We start from the raw sequence: 6,995 nt of genomic DNA on the forward strand, positions 1-6,995 counted from the left end.
GAATTCTGAAATTAGAACAGAAAGTGCAGGAAATACTCAGCAGATCTGGCAGCATCTGTGGAGAGAGAAACAGAGTCAACGTTTCAGGTCTGTGATCTTTCATCAGAACTAACAAAGGTTAGAATTATAATAGGCTTTGAGCAAGTGGGGGGGGGGGGAGGGGGTTGGAGAACAAAAAGGAAGGTCTGTGGTATGGCAAAGGGCAGGAGAGATTAAATCATTTTTTTTTTTAACACTGTGCCGAACACCGTAAGAAATAGGAGCAGGAGGAGACCATTCAGCCCCTCAAGCCCGCCCCGCCATTCAATAAAATCATGGTTGATCTGTCCCAGGCCTCAACTCCTCTTTCGGGCCTGCTCCGCATAACCCTCAACTCCCCGAGATTTCAAAATCTATCTACCTCCTCCTTAAATACATTTAGTGACCTAGCCTCCACAACTCTCTGAGGTAGAGAATTCCAGAGATTCACCATCCTCAGAGAGAAGAAATTCCTTCGCATCTCAGTTTTAAATGTGTGACCCCTTATTCTGTAACTATGTCCCCTAGTTCGAGATTCCCCCACCAGTGGAAACATATTCTCAACATCTACCCTGCCAAGCCCCCTTAGAATCTTACATGTTTCAATAAGATCACCTCTCATTCTTCTAAACTCCAATGAATAAAGGCCTAACCTGTTTAGCTGTTCTTAATAAGACAACCCCATCATCCCAGGAGTCAACCTAGTGAACCTTTTCTGAACTGCCTCCAATGCTAGTATATCCTTCCTTAAATACGGGGACCAAAACAGCACACAGTACCCCAGGTGTGGCCTCACCAACACCCTGTACAGTTGTAACACGATGTTCCTATTTTTAAACTACAACCCCCTAGCAATAAAGGCCAAAATTCCATTTGCCTTCCTAATTACTTGCTGCACCTGCATGCTAACTTTTTGTGTTTCATGTACAAGAACACCCAGATCCCTCTGTGCTGCAGTATTTTGTAGTCTTTCTCCATCTAAATAATAATCTGCCTTTTTATTCTTCCAACCAAAGTGCATGACCTCATACTTTCCCACATTGAACGCCATCTGCCAAGTTTTTGCCCACTCACTTAACCTATCTATATCCCTTTGCAGATTCTTTGTGTCCTCATCACAACCTGCCTTCCCACATATTTTTGTACCATCAGCAAATTTGTATAAATTACACTCTGCCCCTTCCTCCAAGTCATTAATATAGATAGTAAATAGTTGAGGCCCTAGGACCGATCCTTGTGGCATCCCACTAGTTACGGCTTTCCAACCTGAAAAAGACCCACTGATCCCAACTCTCTGCCTGTGTGTTAGCCAATCCTCAATCCATGCCAACACATTACCCCCAATACCTTGAGCTCTTATTTTGTGCAATAACCTTTTATGTGGCACCTTATCGAACACCTTCTGAAAATCTAAGTAAACTACATCTACAGATTCCCCTTTATCCACTCTGCTTGTCATATCCTCAAAGAACACTAACAAATTTGTCAAACATGATTTCCCTTTCATAAAACTATGTTGACTCTGCTTGATTGCATTATGTTTTTCTAACTGTCCTGCTATTTCTTCCTTAATAATGGACTCTAGCGTTTTCCCAATGACAGATGTTAAGCTAACTGGTCTATAGTTTCCTGCTTTCTGTCTCCCTCCTTTCTTGAATAGGGGCGTCATTAGTGGTTTTCCGATCCGCTGGTACCCTACCGGAATCCAGTAAGCTTTGGTACATTACGCCTGCCCACTGTTTTTTTCATGTTTGTGCTTTTGGCTAGGACTGTTCATTATTCTGTCATTTAACATCCTCTCTGCACTAATGCTTTGTCTTTCACCATATCATTAGCACACCCTTTGCCTTTGCCCCATGACCTCCTTGTCAGTTAATCTCTCTGACCCTCTGTCCTATTAACACTTTCCCTTTTGTTCTCTTTTCCCTCACCCCCACTTTATTTGCTTAAAACCGATTACATTTCTAACTTTTGCCAGTTCTGATGAAAGGTCAATGAACTGAAACATTAACTCTGCTTCTCTCTCCCCACAGATGTTGCCAGACCTGCTGAGTATTTCTAACACTTGTTTTTATTTCAGATTTCCAGCATCTGCAGTATTTTGCTTTTATTTATTATATCATTGTGTATTAGTGAGTGATTATATAAAGTATATCACTATATTTGATAGGTATCTATGCATTAACAGGTATAATATAATTCAAAGTATACTTACATTTAATAGGTACCTTATTAGTAAGTGATAATTATATTGTACTTTAAATTATATTTAGTTGATACCTGTATTAGTGACTGATTATATAATTTGATGGAAGGAATAAGGAGGCCCCCTCGTCCTTGAACAACAAGAGTCTAAATGAGGTACAGGCCCAAATGATCCAGGGGTACAGATTCACAAATCATTAAAAGTAGCAATACAGATCAACAAAGACATCAAAAAGTACACAAAGTACTGGGGATCATTTCCAGGCCAAAAGAATTCAAAAACAAAGAACCATAGAAAAATTACAGCACAGAAGGAGACCATTCAGCCCATCGTGTCTGTGCCGGCTGAAAAAAACGGAGCTGCCCAACCTAATCCCATCTTCCAGTACCTGGTCCATAGCTTTGCTGGTTACAGCACTTCAGGTACATGTCCAGGTACCTTTTAAAAGAATTGAGGGGTTCTGCCTCCACCACCGTTCCTGGCAGTGAATTCCAGACACCCATCACCCTCTGGGTGAAAAAGTCTTTCCTCATGTCCCCTCTAATCCTTCTACCAATCACCTTAAATCTGTGCCCCCTGGTAATTGACCTCTCCACTAGAGGAAACAGGTCCTTCCTGTCTACTCTATCCAGGCTCATCATAATTTTGTACATCTCAATTAAATCACCCCTGAGCCTCCTCTGTTCAAAACAACCCTAGCCTATCCAATCTTTCCTCATAGCTGCAACTTTCAAGCCCTGACAACATTCTTCTAAATCTCCTCTGTACTTTCTCCAGAGCAATTATGTCCCTTCTGTAATGTGGTGACCAGAACTGTGCGCAATACTCCAGCTGTGCCCTAACCAACGTTTTATACAGTTCCAGCATTACATCCCTGCTTTTGTATTCAATACTTCGGCCAATAAAGGAAAGCATTCCATTTGGCTTTTTCACCACTCTATCTACCTATCCTGCCACCTTTGGGGACCTGTGGACATGCACTCCAAGGTCTCTCACTTCTTCTACCCCTCTCAATATCCTCCCATTTATTGTGTATTCCCTCACACTTCTCCAGATTGAACTCCATCTGCCACTTTTCCACCCATTCAACCAAACCATTAATATAATTCTGGAGTCTACGGCTATTCTGTTCACTATCTATTACATGGCCATTTTTTGTGTCATCAGCAAATTTCCCAATCATGCCTCCCATATTGAAGGTATGTTAAACTTACATAGAACTTTGATTAGACCAGTTAGAGTACTACACACAGTCCTGGTCATAAAGTACAAAAACACAGAAAAAATGCAAAAATATCAAAACTGCAAACATCCAAATATCACAAATGACTGAACAGGGTGGGTCACTTTTCTCTAGAAAAGGGAAGAGAGGTGACCGAAAAGAGGTCTTTAAAATTATTAACTCAGTCAACAGGATAGACAAATTGAAGAAATTTCCATTGTGGAAGAGTCCAAACCTGAAGATCATGAACACAACATATAAACAGAAGGTGGCATCACCAGAACAGATGTAGAGGTGGAGACTTTATTTATCCCATTACCCGCCCCACCCACCCCTTTTGCCTCACACAATTATCCCTTTTGCCACTTAAATCATTCCCATCCCATCACAAACTTTCCCATTTGTTCTTTCCTCCTTGCCCCCTTTTCCCTTCTTCTGTATTTGCTTAAAACCTATCACATCTAGTTCTAAAAGGTCATCAACCTGAAACATTCTCTCCACGGATGCTACCTGACCTCGAGTATTCCCAACATTTTCCGTTTTTATTTCAGAATTCCAGCATCTGCAGTATTTTGCCTTTTGTACTGGTCCACAAATAAACCCAATAAGGAATTCAGAAAAAAATTCTTTGCTCAGAATGGTGATAATTTGGAATTCACCACCAAATAGAGTGATTGAGGCGAACAACAAAAATGCATCCAAGGGGAAGCTAAACAAGTACGCGCAGAAGAAAGGAATAGAAGGATTACGTTGATGGGGTTAGATGAAGAAGGCTTGTTTGCATAGAATTCACAGCACAGAAACAGGCCGAACTGGTCAAGTCTGGTGTTAATGCTCCACTTAAGTCTCATCCCAACCCACTTCATCTCAATCCATCAACATCACCTTCCATTCCCTTCTCCCTCATAGACTCATCTCGCCTGCTCCTAAATGCTTGTGTGGCAAATAAACACCAAACTAGAACTGGGCCGAACGGCCGGTTTCTGTACTGTAAATTGTGTCATTCAAAATATGTAATAGGTATCTGTGCTTAAGTGAGTGATCACATAACAATATCGAGTATATTATCACTATATAAAATCGGTACCTCTCCCGTTCCGCTCGCCCTTCTCCAACAATTTGCGTTACTCAGCAACCGCTGCTGTAAAGCGCCGCAAACCATATGCTCGCTGAACGTTACGCCTGTCGTTGCCTATGGTAACCGAATCCTGGGGTGTCAGTTGCTCAGGAATTAGTTGATTAACTGCAAATTTAGTGAGTGATTGGTAAATGTAACCGTGTTAATACTGGTGATTCTGTCACTTTCACTGCTACAGAGAATAGGGAAGGTAATCGCTGCCAGTTTTTTTTATTCATGTTCGGCGCCGGACTCATTTCTCAGCGAAAGGTTGAACATGTTCCGTTGACCTCGAGTGTAGTGAAAGCCGACAAAGTCGCGCTCTTATACAGAAATATATATAGATTCCGTTACACTAACTTTAGAGAAGGCGAATATCATCACCTGCCCATTATTTTGTATTTGTGATAAACTGGGATATAGATTTGAAACAATATTTACATCAAACAAAAGTACTCATCTTGACAGACCAAAATAGAACAGAATATTATCTACGAATCCAATAAATCAGGCATCAACCACCAGTTTCTCACACTGAGCAGTGATTGAGAAGCACGATCATAATTCTGCGATAGACCTCAGGATCTATCTTAACCTCCTCCTTCCGCTCCTACCCCATGAGATTTTCGGTTAGCAGGAGAAAGATCTAAACGGAACAACAAAAGACACACCCTGCATTTATGTGACATCTGTAACATAAATAATATCCCAAGTTTGATGATTTAGCATAAGGAAAGTGGGTGCCAAGCCAGAAGGGGAGAGATTGAGGAGTGTCCAAAAGATTGGTTGAAGAGATGGAATTTTGAGCAGATTTTAAATGGAAACAGGTGAACAACTTTAGAGCCAGTTCTGATGAAAGGTGGCTGACCTGAAACGTTAACTTTGCTTTTCTCTCCATAGATGCTGCCAGACCTGCTGAGTATTTCCAGTACTTTTTGGTTTTATTATAATATTGAAGCGCTTTAGAGGTGGAATTCCAGAGAGTAGGACACAGGCACCTGCAGGCTTGACCATCAAAGGAGGTTGCAAAAAAGCCAGATAGGAGGATTACAAATGGAGAAGGTTACAGAGGCATGGTGAGGCAGGGCTATAAATGAATTGAAATATGAGCACTAGGATTTCAAATTTAATGCATTAGGGTCTGGGGAGCCAATGTGGGTCAGCAAGGATGGAGGTCCTGGGTGAGTGGAACAGAGCATGTGTACAAGCTGTAGTTTATGAAGGAATGAGGCCAACGAGGAGAATGTTGAAATAACTACGTTTGGTGTTGTTGAAGGTATGTATAGGGGATTTATTGATATGGGCAGACAGTAGGCTGGCTGTAGAAGTCAGCATTTGTGTGATGGAGAGAACATGGAGTCTGAAATTAAGATCAGAGTGAAACAGGACATCAAGATTGTGAACATTCTGGTTGAAGTCATTGCAGAAGCCATGGAGACAAATGTAGATTGAAAACATGAAAGGAATGTGCCTTAAACTTTCTATGATATGCATGGATTTATGTAGCACCAAATAACTTGGAGTTTTTTTTATTCATTTGTGGGATGTGGGCATCACTGGCTAGGCTAGCATTTATTGCCCATCCCAAATTGCCCTTTAACTGAGTGGCTTGCTAGGCCATTTCAGAGGGTATTTTTAAGAGTCATTCACAGTGCTGTGGGTCTGGAGTCACATGTAGGCCACACCAGGTAAGGACGGCAGATTTCCTTTAGTGAACCAGATGGGTTTTTACAACAATCATTTCATGGTTACCATTAGACTAGTTTTTTTTCAATTCCAGATTTATTAATTGAATTCAAATTTCACAATCTGCTGTGATGGGGTTTGAACCCAGAGCATTTGCCTGGGCTCTAGATTGCTAGTCTAGTGACATTACCGCTATGCCACTGCCTCCCCCATCACATTGTACACATTAACACAACATAGGAATGGAAGGCAGGATGTTTTAAGATGTTTAGAGGGAAAATAGAAGGGAGTCAACTTTGGCGGATTGTAAAATAATAAAAATGATCAGTTAGGAGTATCATTTATTTAAAGACTTGAAAGTAGAAATCACAATGTGAATAATTATGTTATGACTTTATTGTTTCTCTAAACACTCGTCTTCTTAGCTTTCAAATCTTTAAAAATTCATTTGCGAGAAGATAGTAACTAAATTACAATATATAAATAATGTAATATAATATATACAAATAATGCAGATTATGTGAATCCCTTATAACCCTGAGTGAAATAAACCTGATATTGTAATTCAAATCACATTGCCTGCCATTGCAGAATACAGAATAAAATCAGCTAACAAACTCCAGTTGTGTATGATGTATAATATAACACAAATTGGAATGTGTTTAAAGGAGAAAATAACAACAGATTCAGATAACACTAATAAAGGCAATGTCAGCCTTGGCATTCTCACCTCTTGAGTTAGTTGA

General features: G+C 40.5%; 1 protein-coding gene across 5 annotated transcripts in view; it reads right to left on the minus strand.

Moving 5' to 3' along the window:
- Positions 1-4,814, minus strand: part of rnf41l (ring finger protein 41, like) — a 104,683-nt gene extending 99,869 nt beyond the window's left edge. For 3 of the 5 annotated variants that reach the window (XM_068031586.1, XM_068031585.1, XM_068031584.1), the window contains exon 1: positions 4,534-4,814. The gene's annotated coding sequence lies outside the window, so the exon portion shown is untranslated. The remainder of the gene's footprint in view (positions 1-4,533) is intronic. The other 2 variants (XM_068031590.1, XM_068031589.1) reach the window with 2 other exon arrangements.
- Positions 4,815-6,995: the final 2,181 nt, after the last annotated feature.

Source organism: Heterodontus francisci, chromosome 5 (assembly GCF_036365525.1).
Source record: "Heterodontus francisci isolate sHetFra1 chromosome 5, sHetFra1.hap1, whole genome shotgun sequence".
Classification (NCBI taxonomy): domain Eukaryota; kingdom Metazoa; phylum Chordata; class Chondrichthyes; order Heterodontiformes; family Heterodontidae; genus Heterodontus; species Heterodontus francisci.